Genomic DNA, 16,011 nt, shown 5'->3' on the forward strand with positions numbered 1-16,011 from the left:
CTTAAAGGAATGCTGTGGTTGGCATGATCTTCCATCCAGACCACTAAAACTTTCTCCATATCAGCATTAAGGCTGCCGCTTTCTTATCATTCACGAGTTCATTAGAGTAGCATTTTCAATTTCCTTCAAGAACTTTTCCTTTGCATTCACAGTTTGGTTATTTAGAACAAGAAGTCTAACTTTTGGCCTCTGTTTGCTTTTGACATGCCTTCCTCACTAAGCTTAGTCATTTCTAGCTTTTGATTTCAAGTAAGAAGCATATGACTCTTCCTTTGACTTAAACACCAGGTCATTGTAGGTTTATTAATTGGCCTAATTTCAAGATGGTTGTGTCTATGTTCAAGATGGTTGTGTCTCAGGTAACAGGGAGGCCTGAAGAGAAGGGGAAAGATGGGGGAATGGTGGCTCAGTGGAGTAGTCAGAGCACATATTTATTGTCTAAGTTTGTTGTCCCTTATGGGTGTAGTTCACGGTGCCTCAAAACAATTACAATAGTAACATCAAAAAATCACTGATCAAAGATTACCGTAACAGATAAAATAATAATGAAAAGGTTTGAAATATTGCAAGAACTGCCAAAATATGACACAAAAACACAAAGTAAACATGTGCAACAGGAAAAATGATGCTGATAGACTTCCTTAATGCAGGGTTGCCACAGACTATCAATTTGTAAAAAAAATGCAGTATCTGCGAAGCACAGAACAAGGTATGCCTGTATATGACGTGTCAACCACCAAGTGCACATAGGACATTCTCCAGGATAGATCATGTGTTGGACCATAAAACAAGTCTCAATACACTTAAAAAGACTGAGTCTTTTTTAAAATACAAAGCATTTTTCTAACCACAATGAAATGAAAGTAGCAATCAGTAAGAGAGAAAACTGAAAAACTAATAAATATGTGGAAATTAAACAATACCCTTAAAGACCTATCACTATTAAGGGCATTGACTCTCTCAATAAAGAGATCCTAACCTGATGGCTTCACTGTTAAATTCTAACAACATTTAAAGAAGAACTGACACCAATCCTTCTCAAACTTTTCTAAAACACTGAAGAGGAGGGACCACTTCCCAATTTATTCTATTAGGTCAGGAGTACCCTCTGATATGAAAGCCAGACAAAAACACTATACAAAAACTATAGACCAATATCCCTATGGACACTGGAGTAAATATCAACAAAATACTACCAAACCAAATTAAGCAGCATATTAAAAGAATTATACACTACCAGCAAGTGGGATTTCTTCCTGGAATGCAAGGATAGTTCAACATACGAAATCAATGAATGTAACACAAATTAACAGAATAAAGGAAAAAAAAAAAACCACGTAAAACACATATCATCTTAACTGATAATCGAAAAAGCATCTGACAAAATTCAGCACCCTTTTGTGACAAAAACACTCAAGAAGTTGGGCATGGTGGCTCACGCCTGTAACCCTAACACTTTGGAAGGCCGAGGTGGGCGGATTGCTTGGGCTCAGGAGTTTGAGACCAGGCTGAGCAGTATGGTAAAACCCTGTCTCTACACAACTGCCACGTGTGGTGGTTCTCATCTGTAATCCCAGTTACTTGGGAGGATCACTTGAGGTCAGAAGTTTGAGTCCAGACTGGATGACACAGCAAGACCTTGTTTCTAAAAATAAATAAATATGTATTTTGTAATTAGCCAGGCATAGTGGTGCACAGCTGTAGTCCCAGCTATTTGGGAGACTGAGGCAAGAGGATCATTTGAGCCCAAGAGTTTTAGGCTAAAGTGAGCTGTGATCATACCACTGTAGTCCAGCCTGGGTGACAGAGGGAGATTCTGTCCAAAAAGGGAAAAAAAAGAAAAGAAAAAGAACTACAAAACACTGCTGAAAGAAATTAAAGACACAAATAAACAGACATCCCATGTTGTTTATGGATTGGAAGACATAATATTGCTAAGATAACAATACTATCCAAAGCAATACACAGATTCAAACCAAGCCCTATCAAAAATCCTTGCCCTTAACTTTGGGTGAATATGGCATTTATCCATATTCTCTGAGCTGCAACATGCTAAACTTCTACAGGTTTTTCCATTACAAACTCATACGCAATTGTGACCTATACTGAGAGTATAGCTGTTGTTTCAGTTATTTAGATGATGTCATAGAAGTAATTAATTAGCTCACTAAAAAACCTCATGGAACATTATATTCAATGTACTATGGGGGACTTCAAAGACAATCAAGAAATGTCACAGCCCAGCCGGGCATGGTGGCTCATGCCTGTAATCCCAGCACTTTGGGAGGCTGAGGTGGGCAGATCACCTGAGTCCAGGAATTCAAGACCAGCCTGGGCAACACAGCAAGACCCCATCTCTACAAATATACAAAAATTAGCCAGGCATGGTGGCATGCACCTGACACACTAGTTACTCAGGAGGCTGAAGAGGGGAAATCTTTTGAGCAGGGGAGGTCGAGGCTGCAGTGAGCTGTGACTGCCACCACTGCACTCCAGAGAAAGATTCTGTCTCAAAAAAAAAAAAAAGATATAGTGGAAAAGGGGCCAAGTTGAAGGGAAACTCTGGCCTGAAACTCCACTTCTTATTCCAGGCAATTCTGACAGGATCAGTAACACTCTTTCACGTGGGGCCCAGAGCTAAAAGCCAGGGACAGACAGGTCCTGCAGATTGGCAAAACTCAGAGGTGGGTGGTATTAGAATACCAAAGGTTGCACATATTGCCTTGGCAGAAGGAAAAAAATATTAACATAAGGGGGTGGGGCTCAGTAGCCCCAAGAAAAGAGATAAAGGCATAGCCATCATTTGCCAGCTGGGCCAAAGACAACAGAGGGTCCTGGCATACCAATTTCACCAACTGCAAAGAAAGTACACAGAGCTCAAGCTCCCCTGAGAGTGCCTAAGGCCTAAGGCCTACCCCTTCAGCCCCACTCAGCTAATCCCAGATGTCAATGTGGTTCAGCCCTACGTCTAGCTTAAGAACTAAGAGCTGATTCTAACAATATTCAGGTATACAGCAAGGGACCCAAAAGCAAATTTCAGACCTGAACAGAAATTCAGGTTTCCCTCTCAAGAATTAAACAAAATAAAACCAACACGGGGTCTGTGGATATATTCCAGAATAGCAAAAAGGAAAAAATGGCAAGAAATAGACAAAGAGCACATTTTAAACAATTTTTAAAATGTGTTTCACAAACTTCATGAAAACAGTCTCTGAGTAAAGTATAAGGAAGATGAGACAAAATGGCAGAACGATATGAAAAAAAGGGTGGCCTGAATTAATGATAGGGTGTCATGAAACTAATATAGAGCAGAAATTTACACAGGCGACAAGAAGCAGAATTACAACAGTAAAAAAAACGGAATCGATAATGTGGAAGGCACTTTGGGGACCTTCTACTAAAATACAGGAAAAGGATAAAAAAATGAAAACAGCGAGAGAGAAGATGATAAAGCAGGAGAACAGAGAAGACAGATCAATGTACAGCCCGTTAATGTCCTTGAGAGAAAGAACCAAACAGAGAACGTGAAATAATAAAAAATAAACTTAATTGAAAAAAACGGCCCTGAGTGGAAAACCTTGAGTATTCAGAAAAGCCTTATCTCAGTAGTGGGGACAAATTAATTCCAGACAAAATGCAGTTCTGGTCCTGCCAAACAAAGCTTAAAAACAAGCCTCAGAAGGATCAAACTGTTTCCAACTTAATTATGTTCCAGAATGAAACTTGAGAACATTTACATAATACAAAAATATCCAGCACCGAACAAGGTAAAACTCATATCTGACATCAAATTTAAAAATCACCAGGCATGCCAAGAACTAGGAAAATATAACCCAGGATACTGAGGTGGGGGTGGGAACCAATCAACAGAAACAGATCCAGAAATGACAAGAGATTTATACAACTGGTAGACAATTCTACATTCTATATTTTCAAGAAGGTAGAGAAAAGATTAAGCATGTTAGGCAGAGAGAGGGAAACTACTGCAAAATAAAAGAGAGACCCAAATAAAACATCTAGAGATTTAAAAAACACACAAACATACATTGGGATGAGAATAACAACAGAATTAACACTGCAGAACATTAGTGAACTTGAAAACATGGCAACAAAAACCTACCCAAAATAAAACACAGAGGGAGAAAAAGGCAAATAAAAAGGGAATAGAGCATCAGCGAGCTGTGAGACAACTTCCAGATGCCTAACGCAGACATGGTTGTGGTGGGGAAGGCAAAAAGTTTTATGTGATAAGCTATGAGACACATGAAAACAATATATATATATATGTATATGTTTTATATATTGAAAACTATATATATAAAAACAATACACACACACACATTTTACACGTATGTGAAAACAATAGCCAAAACTTTTTCAAATTTGATGAAAACTACAAATGCACAGACCTAAACAGCTCAACGAACTCCAAGCACAAGAAACATGAAAAAAACTACAGCAAGGCACATCATAACCAAATCACTTAAAATCAGTGGAGAAAATCCTAAAAGCAGCCAGAGAAAAAAAGACCCCTTTAGTACAGAGAACCTCAGAAGCAATGCAAGCCAGGAGACAGGAGACCAGCATTTTTAAAGTACTGAAATTAAGGTGGGGAGGGGTGGAAAGGCCTGTCAACTTAGAATTCTATACCCATGAAAATATCTTCCAAATGAAGGGAAATTTATTTTTTTCTTTATTATTATTATTATTTTTTTAGACAGAGTCTCGCCCTACCGCCCAGGCTGGAGTGCAGTGGCGCGATCTCGGCTCACTGCAAGCTCTGCCTCCTGGGTTCATGCCATTCTCCTGCCTCAGCCTCCCAAGTAGCTAGGACTACAGGCAACCGCCACCACGCCTGGCTAATTTTTTGTATTTTTAGTAGAGACAGGGTTTCACCGTGTTAGCCAGGATGGTCTCGATCTCCTGACCTAGTGATCCGCCCACCTCGGTATCGCAAAGTGCTGGGATTAAAGGCGTGAGGCACTACGCCCGGCCCAAAATACTTTTTCAGACATAGAAAAGTTGAAAGAACTTATCACCAAAAAGGTCAAAAGTAAAAAAAAAAAAAAAGTCACCTGATCACATGAAAACAAAAGTCAAGCAACACAATACTAATATCAAAGTAAATTTCAATGCAAAAATCATCAGATAGGATGAAAGTTTATTGTTAACTGATGAATCCTATAATTCACAATGAAGTTTATTCTGTGAACATTTACGTGTCAAAGTACAATGTTAGAAAATAAGGCAATGGTAACAGAAATGTAATTGTAGCAGGAAATAAAAGTATCCCTCTTTAATTCTTAATAAATCAAGTAGGCAAAGGATAAGAATCTATAGATTTAGACAGCTATCAATAAAGCTAATTTAATGCAATACCTATATACTCTATAAATAATAATACTCCTTCTTTCCTAATGTCTGCAGGACGTTTATAAAAATGATAATATACGTGGCTACAGAGAAAATCAATAAAGCAGAAATGCACAGGGCACATTTGATTACATGTGACTATACAATGGATTACATAATATGATAAAACTAGAAATGTTAAAAGTAGAGGAGGAGAAGAGGACCAGGGAATAGGGTAGGAGAAAATTCATAAATTTTATACAAAACTCTGGTATCAAAACTAGCCAACAACAAAAAACCCTACAAGCCAATCTCATTTATTAGCATAGAAAGAAAAATTATAAATCACATGGCATTCTGGTTTGTATAGTTCAATCTCTTGTGGGTTTGGTACATTATAAGGATGATATGTTGAAGAAACTGAGTTATTGGTCCCATCACAGTAAGGGCAAGATCCTAGACTATGGTGAAATTACCATCAGAAAGGCATTTCATTTCTCCCTTGGCTCTCTTCCACTCAAGACTAACTCTGGTGACACACACATCATTACCTGTGCTTCCTTCTACGAGTGACAATGAGTGATGGGAGACAAATCTGGAAAAAGCCGAATGAGAAGTCTGCATTGGGCAGCATTGAAAACTTTTAAGTGACATGTTGTGAGGCATGGTTAAGGAAGGCTGATCTGCTCAAGGACTAAAGCAGGATAAAGTCTGAAGCAGAAATTAATTATAAGATTTCAACAAGTATAGTCTAGGTAATAATAAAAGTAACAGTGGGGCCGGGCACGGTGGCTCACACCTGTAATCCCAGCACTTTGGGAGGCTGAGGCGGGTAGATCACTCAAGATTTCAGGAGTCCCAGACCAGCTTGGCCAACATGGTGAAACCCTGTCTCTACTAAAAATACAAAGTTAGCCAGGCATGGTGGCACACACCTGTAATCCCAGCTACTCGGGAGGCTGAGACGGCAGAACTGCTTGAACCTGGGAGGCGGAGGTTGCAGTAAGCCAAGATCATGCCACTGCACTCTAGCCTGGACAACAAGAGCGAAACGACGTCTCAAAAAAAAAAAAGCAACAGTGCGTATGGAAAAGGGGTGGCATTGATGAGACTGACAGAACTGGTCAACAGGAAGATACAGCAGTAGCACAAGGTGTAAATGATACCATCAAGAAAGTGAACAGACAACCCACAGAATGGGAGAAACTATTTGCAGATTATGTGACTAATGAGTGACTTGCATCCAGAATACCTAAAGAACTCTTATGACTCAATAATAAAAAGATACATAACCCAACTGAAAAATAGATAAAGGATTTGAAGAGACATTTCTCCACAGAAGATATACAAATAACCAATAAGCATATGAAAACCGCTCAACATCATTAGTAATTAGAAAAATGCAAATCAAAACTACAAAACACCCCTTCTCACTCACTAAGATGGCTGTGAAAAGTAAGACAGACAGTAACAAGTGTCGGCGAGGATGTGTAGGGATTAGAACCCCCATACATTGCTGGTGGGCGTGTAAAATGGTACAGCTACTGTGGAACAGTGTGACAGCACCTCGGGAAGTTAAACATAGTTACCACGTAATCCAACAGTTCTCCTAGGTACATACCCAAGAAAAATGAAAACATATGTCTACGCAAAAACTTGTACATGAATGTTCATAACTGCATTACTCTTAAAAATCAAAAAGTGAAAACCATCATAAGTTCCATCAACTTATGAATGGATAAATAAATGGGATATATCCTTAGAATAGAATATTTGGCAATAAAAAAGAATGAAATACTTATAGATGTGACAACACGGCTGGCACTTGAAAACGTTACGCTAAATGAAAGAGGTCGGACACAAAAGGTCATATCGTGTATGGCTCCATTTACATGAAATGTCCAGAATAGACAAATCCATAGAGACAGAAAGTAGATTCGTGGCTGGGGGTAGAAGAAATGGGGAGCGACTGCTAATTGGGTTTCTTTGAGGGGAGACAAAAGTTCTAAAATTAGATTGTGGTGATGGGTATACAAATCTGTGAAAATACTAAAAAAAAAAACCCTCTTTATTGCTTATGAATTATGTCTCTATAACGTTGTTTAAAAAAGAGTAATGTGGCCAGGCGCAGCGGCTCATGCCTGTAATCCCAGTACTTTGGGAGGCTGAGGCGGGTGGATTACAAGGTCAGGAGTTGGAGACTAGCCTGACCAACAATGGTGAAACACCGTCTCTACTGAAAACACAAAAATTAGCCGGGCGTGGTGGTGGGCACCTGTAGTCCCAGCTACTCGGGAGGTGAGGCAGAAGAATCACTTGAACCCAGGAGGTGGAGGCTGGAGTGAGCCGAGATTGCCCCACTGCACTCCAGCCTGGGCGACAGAATGAGACTCCGTCTAAAAAAAATAGAAATAAGGCCAGGCGTGGTGGCTCACGCCTGTTATCCCAGCACTTTGGGAGGCCAAGGCGGGGGGATCACGAGGTCAGGAGATCGAGATCATCCTGACTAACACGGTGAAAGCCCGTCTCTACTAAAAATACAAAAACTTAGCCAGGCATGGTGGTGGGCACCTGTAGTCCCAGCTACTCGGGAGGCTGAGGCAGGAGAATGGCATGAACCCGGGAGGTGGAGCTTGCAGAGAGCCGAGATTGTGCCACTGCACTCCAGCCTGGCGACAGAGCGAGACTCAGTCTCAATAACAAATAAATAAATAAATAAATAAAACAAAGAGTAATGCAAGGCAAACTGATGTACCAATGCTGACTTTGAAGTTTCATGACTGAGTGACTAGGAAAATGTCATCATTAATAGGAAATAACAGCAACTACTATTTATGATACACATATACAAATAAACTGCTTCATACAGACATTGTACAAAGTCTATGCAAAGCACTTTAGATGTTCTGTCTCACTTAATCTTCACAGCAACCCACTCAATAGGTATTTTTTACTTCCATTGTACAGAATTGGAGATAGACAAAAAAGCTAAGCAACTTAAGGTCATGTAACTGGTAAGGAGTAAAGTTGAGATTTAAATCCAAAGCACTTGTTCAGGCCCACTATAGTTTAAGAGGTAGAAAGAAAAGGTGAATATAATTTTTTCTTTTTTTTTTTTTTGAGATGGAGTCTCCTCTGTCGCCCAGGCTAAAGGGCAGTGGCTCCACTTCGGCTCACTGCAACCTCCGCCTCCCAGATTCAAGCAATTCTCCTGCCTCAGCCTCCTGAGTAGCTGGGACCATGGGTGTGTGACACCACGCCCCGCTAATTTTTGTACTTTCAGTAGAGATGGGATTTCACCATGTTGGCCAGGCTGGTCTCGAACTCCTGACCCTCAGGTGATCCGCCCACCTCAGCCTCCCAAAGTGCTGGGATTACAGGTGTGAACCACTGTGCCTGGCTGTGAATATCACTATAGTTTGAGAGTATGGAAAGTAAACATGAATATCATTTTCACAAATAATCTAAATAATCTTATTATATACAATGCATTCATAAACTTTAGCATACTGACCATCCTTAGACTTAAGATGGCCCAGGCCAGGCACGGTGGCTCACACCTGTAATCCCAGCACTTTGGGAGGCCGAGGCAGGCAGATCACCAGGTCAAGAGATGGAGACCATCCTGTCCAACACAGTGAAACCCCGTCTCTACTAAAAATACAAAGAAATTAGCTGGGCGTGGTGGCCAGTGCCTGTAGTCCCAGCTACTTGGGAGGCTGAGGCAGGAGAATCGCTTGAACCCAGGAGGCAGAGGTTGCAGTGAGCCGAGATCGCACCACGCACTCCAGCCTGGGCAACATAGCGAGACTCCATCTCAAAAAAAGAAAAAAAAGACGGCTGGGCACGGTGGCTCATGCCTGTAATCCCAGTACTGTGGGAGCATGAGGTGGTGGATCACCTGTGGTCAGGACTTTGAGACCGGCCTGACCAACAAGGCGAAACCCTGTCTCTACTAAAAATACAAAATTAGCCAGGCATGCTGGCAGATGCCTGTAATTCCAGCTACTCTGGAGGCTGAGGCAGAGAATTGCTTAAACCTGGGAGGTGGAGGCTGCAGTGAGCTGAGATCCTGCCACTGCACTCCAGCCTGGGCGACAGAGCCAGACTCTATCTCAAAAAAAAAAAAAAAAAAAAAAAAAAGATATCAGCAGTTTTATGTCACTTTGCACATGTATTTTATTTTTTTTAATCCAATAGCAATAGTTCTAAAACAAACACATCAATCCCAGCCTGTTCCACTCTGCTTCTTAAAAGCTATTTGGCTTTTTAAAAGCAGATGAAGGGCAACATACTGAAGAAATCTTGAACTAGATGACCTTCAGATTCCCTCCAACTTTGATGAGTTTAATAGCAGCCACTATTTATTATTCAGCTGAGGAACTCTAAGTCAAATTTTATACGTGATTTAAACACCAATTAAACATCCTAAAAACACAGATGACAGCAATATAATAGGAAAGCAGACCCACCAGTTACTTATTGTGAAGTCCTTCAGAGATTTCTTTAATCAGAGCATATGGTAATTTGCAGGCTTACTATAGAAAGCACATTTAAACATAGTAAATGTTGCTTCAGTAAATTTAAAGCCTGGCACAAATGTACAAAAATACCAATTCCCTATGCCTACTCTTTACATTAGTGAAATGCTTTAGAGTTCACAGAGCGCACTATGTAAACCTACATTGTGCAACACTCCCGTATCATTGCATCCTTTTGAAAGATGAGTAAACCGAAGCTCAAATTAAAAGACCTGCCCATGGTTACACACCTCAGAAATGGCATGTCAGGATTCAAACAGCAGCAAAACTCCAAATCTAACATTTTTCTAAGTTAAAAAAAAAATCACTTGGCAGAAAAATTTATCTGACATTAAATGTTCTATCAGTGCAAAGTATGTCATTGGTGGGCCTTAGAATGCGTAATATCTCTTCAGAAGAGAAGAAAGAATCTTCTGGTCTAGAGGAATTAAATATCTTAACAAAATACATTATTAGTTTTGCTAAAAGAGAAATGATTACAGTAAGTAATTTTTAACAATGGTATTATGAGCAAGTTTATAGCTTACCTAATGCAAAGCTGTATTCCTGGGATAAAGTTTCTTATGCCATGGCCATCAAAAAGCAATATGAATAGAATGAGGAAGAAGAACCCATTTCAGTTTTGCTTCAAATTAAAATCACATTGACTTCTGGAAGGAAGAGTAACAGTGAAAATGTAAAAAAGATGCTATGTACATGTATATTTGCTAATAAACACTGGAGATGTACATTAGTGGCAGAAAGAAAAGTAATAAAGACTGGCATTTTTGGTTATATTAAATTCATTCTGCAACTTTGTAGCTCCTGCCTTTGCATTTTTTTTAAAAAATAAACTTATTTTGTAATAATTTTAAATTTTCAAAACAATTGAAAAGACAGTGCATAATTCCCGTATACCTCTCATCCATTACTGTGGCATATTTATTAAAATTAGAAAACCAACATGATCAATGACTATGTAATTTTGCAGAATTAACATATCCTTTGGAAGAGCGCTATTGGTCTCCTGACCATTGTCAATCAGTATTCTTCTATTTTTTTCCTAATTAGAACACTTTGGCCAAATAACTTAGTAAAATCTATTTTAAGATGTGTTTTAAAAAAACAAGCCACCTGCTTTATGAAGTTTGATTCATGACTCCCTTCAATTTTAAGCCACGGCTGAATGTTTTACTTAAAAATTTCCAGGACAAACATTCCATTATAGCAAATTCTCTGAGATTCAAAAGAGAAGGTAATGTTCTAGAAACTAACCCTCCATTCATCAGTCATCCTTCCATCAAATTTCAATAAAGCCAAGGAAATGTTTTTAACTGTGCCCTCATGTGCATTAGAATTCAGGATAAGAAGTTGAAATCAAGAAAGCAGAAGGCAGAAACAGCACTCATTTCACAAAATTAACAACGTATCGACAAATTTTAAAAAATCTTATGTCCTCAATATGTTACAAGTAAGACAAAAGCCCCTATTCTAACTGCAAATATAAACAGAGTGAAAAGGAAAAGTTCAGGTCCAGCACAGTGGCTTACACCTGTAATCCCGACACTTTGGCAGGCCAAGGCAGGTGGATCATTTGAAGTCAGGAGTTTGAGACCAGCCTGGCCAACATGGTGAAATCCTGTCTCTACTAAAAATACAAAAATTAGCTGTGTATGGTGGCAGGCGCCTGTAATCCCAGCTACTTGGGAGGCTGAGGCAGGAGAATCGCTTGAACCTGGGAGGTGGAGGTTGCAGTGAGCAGAGACTGCACCACTGCACTCTAGCCTGGGTGACAAGGCGAGACTCCATCACAAAAAAAAAAAGAAAAAGAAAAAAGAAATGGAAAAGTTCACGAAAATGATACTATTCAATTAATTTTCAGACATGCATTTTTTCACATTTTAAAATTCCTGAAATCAGCATGTGATCACCAGGTGGCAGTTTTAATAGTTGTCACAGCCTGAGGCAATGACAGCGAACTGCTGAGGTCCTCATCAATGTTCTTGATGACACAAAGGATGACACGCTAGAAAAAATATGGACACACTCTGAACTGAAAAGTATAAAGAGTAGAACCTGGAATGTTAACTTTAATGAATACTTTAACCAATTTATTCTTATTTTTCCTTTGTATATACATGCATTAGCATAGGCATTGATACCATTTTTTAGTGTCTAAGTTTAAAAGTGTTTTCAATAATAAAAAGTCTAAACGATAAGAGCGCATTAAGCCATAGTTTAATTAGCAGGGTTTCTCTCTTCCTTAGTGGTACATGAAATAATCAACAGCATCTAGCATTCAATGAAATAAACTAGTAATTCAGTTGCGATATCTTATTAGAAAGTTTAATAAACTACCTTAAAGGCAAAGAGCTTAAATAAGAGATTTTAAAAAACAAAAAACCCACAAAGGCATCCCCCATAAGAAAACTCAAGAAATAACACATAATTTTGCATTATAATAAAAGGGCTATTTTTCAACCTTATGAGTTTTCTTCCTGTGAAGAGTATAATTATCAAGTATCCTACTTATGAGCAGATTCTTGCACTGATTCCAAGAAAGGCAGAGGGAAGAGAGCCAGGGCAGAAAGTAAGTAGAAAGCTTGAGGAAGATTTTAACCATATCCATTTAACTAAACTTTTCTAAGAACCTCAGCTGTACCCACTGCTGTAAAGAGAGTAGGAATCAATAAACCCAGGTTCAACTAAATGTTCCTAACAACTACAGAATGAATTTTGAAAAATTACACGTAAAAGGAGCTTATTGGGCCGGGCGCGGTGGCTCAAGCCTGTAATCCCAGCACTTTGGGAGGCCGAGACGGGCGGATCACGAGGTCAGGAGATCGAGACCATCCTGGCTAACACGGTGAAACCCCGTCTCTACTAAAAAATACAAAAAACTAGCCAGGCGAGGTGGTGGGCGCCTGTAGTCCCAGCTACTCGGGAGGCTGAGGCAGGAGAATGGTGTAAACCCGGGAGGCGGAGCTTGCAGTGAGCTGAGATCCGGCCACTGCACTCCAGCCTGGGTGACAGAGCAAGACTCCGTCTCAAAAAAAAAAAAAAAAAAAAGGAGCTTATTGGTTTCAGGAGTCTCCAATGAATACTGTTTTTGTTTTTTTTGTATTGTATAAAATATACATAAAACTTTAAGACTTAACAATTTTAAGCATTCTTAAGAGTCCAATTCAGTGAAGTACATTCACAATATTGTGCAATCATCACAACCCATTTTCAGACTTTATTCATCATCCCCCAAAACTCTGTTCTGTATCCATTAAGCACTAACTCCTCTCTCCAGCCCCTGGTAAACTATTCTACTTTCCGTCTCTTAATTGGTTTATTCTAGGTACTTCATTTAAGTGCTCTCAAACAATATTTGTCCTTTTGTGTACGGTTTATTTCTCCCGTGGTACTTTTGTAAAGCAAATAATAAATCCCCGATTATTAGGTTTCTTACAATTTAACCGAAAATGCTGACACAGTCTCTGAACTAAGCATGCAGCTCTCCCAGAAACTCTGCTACTGTTCCAGTAGCCCCAAAGATCTCAGTCTGATCCTTCTTTAGCCTGTAGACAGGCCAGTTAAACAGCTGTAACTCAAAGAGCAGGCTCCAGAGATCCCTGGAGACCATCCCGTGGTTAAGTGGATGGAGTGAAGGGATTTGGGAAGCTGTGCAGGCCTGAAAAACCACAGGCGAGAAAAGGCTAGGACTCATCAAGCTGCTCTGGCCCCAAAATGGGCCTCCTGTCTCCCTGACAGACTCTCCTGCACTCTGACACTTATGTTGGGCGGCACCTGTCAGAGCTGAGGCCAAACTGCGGTCGAATCACTGAGAGTGTCACCAGTGCAGGGAGCTTCACGGGGTCATGAGTCACCTTCCATGGCTCAGAGGTCTGGGCAGCCCTGCCCTACCCAGACAAACTCAGCTAGGAAACAGAAACAAGAGGAAAAAAAAAAGTTGGAAGAAAGAGAGAAAAACAGACAGATGGCCAAAAAGCTAGACTGACAGGCCCTGAATTAGAGTAAGGGCTGAGTGGCAGAGACAGGGTGAACAGACACAGAAGCAAGGTGGAGACAGATATGAAACAGGATCCATATACCCCGAGAAAGACAAAGTGGAGAGAAATATCAGGTTGACAGGGACCTAGCTGAAAGACAAAAAGGACAGGTTACAACAGGTGACAGAGACAGCAACCGGGGTGAAACAGAAGGGAAAAGAAGATCAGAGAAGTCCAGGCGCAGTCTTTCTGCCAGCTCGGCTCTTCAGGCTTCACGCATTGGTGGCTCGAACCCGAGGCCGTCAAGCCGCGCCCACCCTACGCCCCGAAAGGCCAGCGGACGGACGGGGGCAGGATCTCTAAGCGCTGTGGCCGGCGGAGCTCCGCTGCCGCGAGGGTGACCTTGGGCGAGAAGCTGCCCCAAAGGCCTTGGTATCGCGGTCTGCGCGCCGTGTGGGCAGGAGACTGCGGGATTCGGAGCTGGGGCGCCGGGACCCCAACCTTCCGCGCGGGGCTTTAGCATGCCGGTCCACGGAATGGGCCTGGCGGGGCAAGCGGCGCGTGCGTCGGGGCCTGCAGAGGAGCCCTTAACTCCCCCACCAACTTCTCCTCCCTTAGCCTTGCCGCCCGTGGTCCTGGCCACTCAGTACCTGCCAAGGGCTCAGCGCTCACATCCCCCGTCCAAGGGATCCTCTCCGCCGCCGGCGCAGGCCTGTTCTAGCCTTCGCTGCCGCAACAGATTCAGCCTGTGCCTCAGCCCCCGGAAACGCTTCCCGGTCCCGCCCCCCGAAATTGACAGTGCTTCCGGGGGTGCGCCAGAGAGAAAGAGGAGTGCGCATGCGGGATTCACTGTCTGAGCTGGGCGTCCGGAGAGAGCGCATAGGTAGCGGGCGCCTGCGCAGTACAGTCTGGAGCGGGTCAATCAATTTTAGGGACTGACTAAGCTGTTGAAAATAGGGGAGCAGATACCGAGTTCTAAACCTTCTTGAAACCTTGACATAGGCCAGGCGCGGTAGCCCACGCCTGTAATCCCAGCACTTTGGGAGGCCGAGGCGGGAAGATCGCTTGAGGCTGGAGTTCGAAACCATCCCGGCCAACATGGTGAAATCCTGTCTCTACAAAACATGCAAAAATTGCTGAGTGTGGTTACTGGCGCCTGTAGTCCCAGCTATTTGGGAAGCTGAGACAGGAGAATTGTCTGAACCCGGGAGGCAGAGGTTGCAGTGAGGCGAGATCATGCCACTGCACTCCTGCCTGGGCACAGAGCAAGACTCTTAACAACAACAACAAAACAAAAACACCTTGACCTTCTCCGTCTCTTCTCTAAACAAACAAACGAAAACCTTGACCTCAGTTTGCCTGGCGGAGATTATCTCCAAATCCATTTCTGCCTCCACAGCACCCATCCAGCTTTTTGGCATGTAGTAGATGTTCAGTAAACGTTCAATGAAAGGACCAGTGCCTTTCCGTGGGCTGCGTTGTGCTGGGCACTGGGGTCACACAGATGGTGGGACAGAAACGATCTCTCTAGCTTCCAGTTCTCCCACTCCTTCCCCAAACCCTCCATCCTTCTCACCCCTTTCTTCCCCCTTGCCCCACCACGTTAGTGTAGAAGAGAGATAGGTCTTATAGCAGTGGGACTCTTACCTTTGGACCCGTTTATAGACCAAGTGCCCTCTTTGTGGAAGAGCTAATTTATACCTGAAATCCAGGCAGCTGAAGAGATGTGGTCATAATGCCTTCTGGATTTAGGGTGGATGTTCTCCTGGGCTAGACATGCCCTTTTGATATTGTCTGTCTTAGTTTAAGCTGATTGGCTTCCCAGCTATTATGCCTGTCTTGCTTGTTGTTGGGCCCTAGGACACAGGAGTGTAGCTTTTCTAGAGAGAATTCTACCAAAAAAAAAAAAAAAAAAAAAAAGAAAAGAAAAAAGAAAAGAAAAGAAAAAATTTCTAGAAAGCGAAATGAAAGAAAACAAATATGGAAGCACAGAAATGGGAATGGATGCAGAACAGCTTGTCAAAGATTCTACTTAAAACATGTATGCTCCAGCCCCCCCGCCTTTTTTTTTTTTTTTGAGACAAAGTCTTGCTCTGTTGCCCAGGCTGGAGTGCGGTGGCGCAATCTCGGCTCACTGCAAC

General features: G+C 41.7%; 1 protein-coding gene across 5 annotated transcripts in view; it reads right to left on the minus strand.

Annotated features, from left to right (window-relative positions):
- Positions 1-14,645, minus strand: part of ZBTB43 (zinc finger and BTB domain containing 43) — a 33,170-nt gene extending 18,525 nt beyond the window's left edge. For 3 of the 5 annotated variants that reach the window (XM_005582196.4, XM_065530053.2, XM_005582197.5), the window contains exons 1-2: positions 14,521-14,645; positions 10,421-10,543 (exon numbers count right to left, since the gene is read on the minus strand). The gene's annotated coding sequence lies outside the window, so the exon portion shown is untranslated. The remainder of the gene's footprint in view (positions 1-10,420; positions 10,544-14,520) is intronic. The other 2 variants (XM_005582198.4, XM_065530054.2) reach the window with 1 other exon arrangement.
- Positions 14,646-16,011: the final 1,366 nt, after the last annotated feature.

Source organism: Macaca fascicularis, chromosome 15 (genome assembly GCF_037993035.2).
Source record: "Macaca fascicularis isolate 582-1 chromosome 15, T2T-MFA8v1.1".
Classification (NCBI taxonomy): Eukaryota; Metazoa; Chordata; class Mammalia; order Primates; family Cercopithecidae; genus Macaca; species Macaca fascicularis.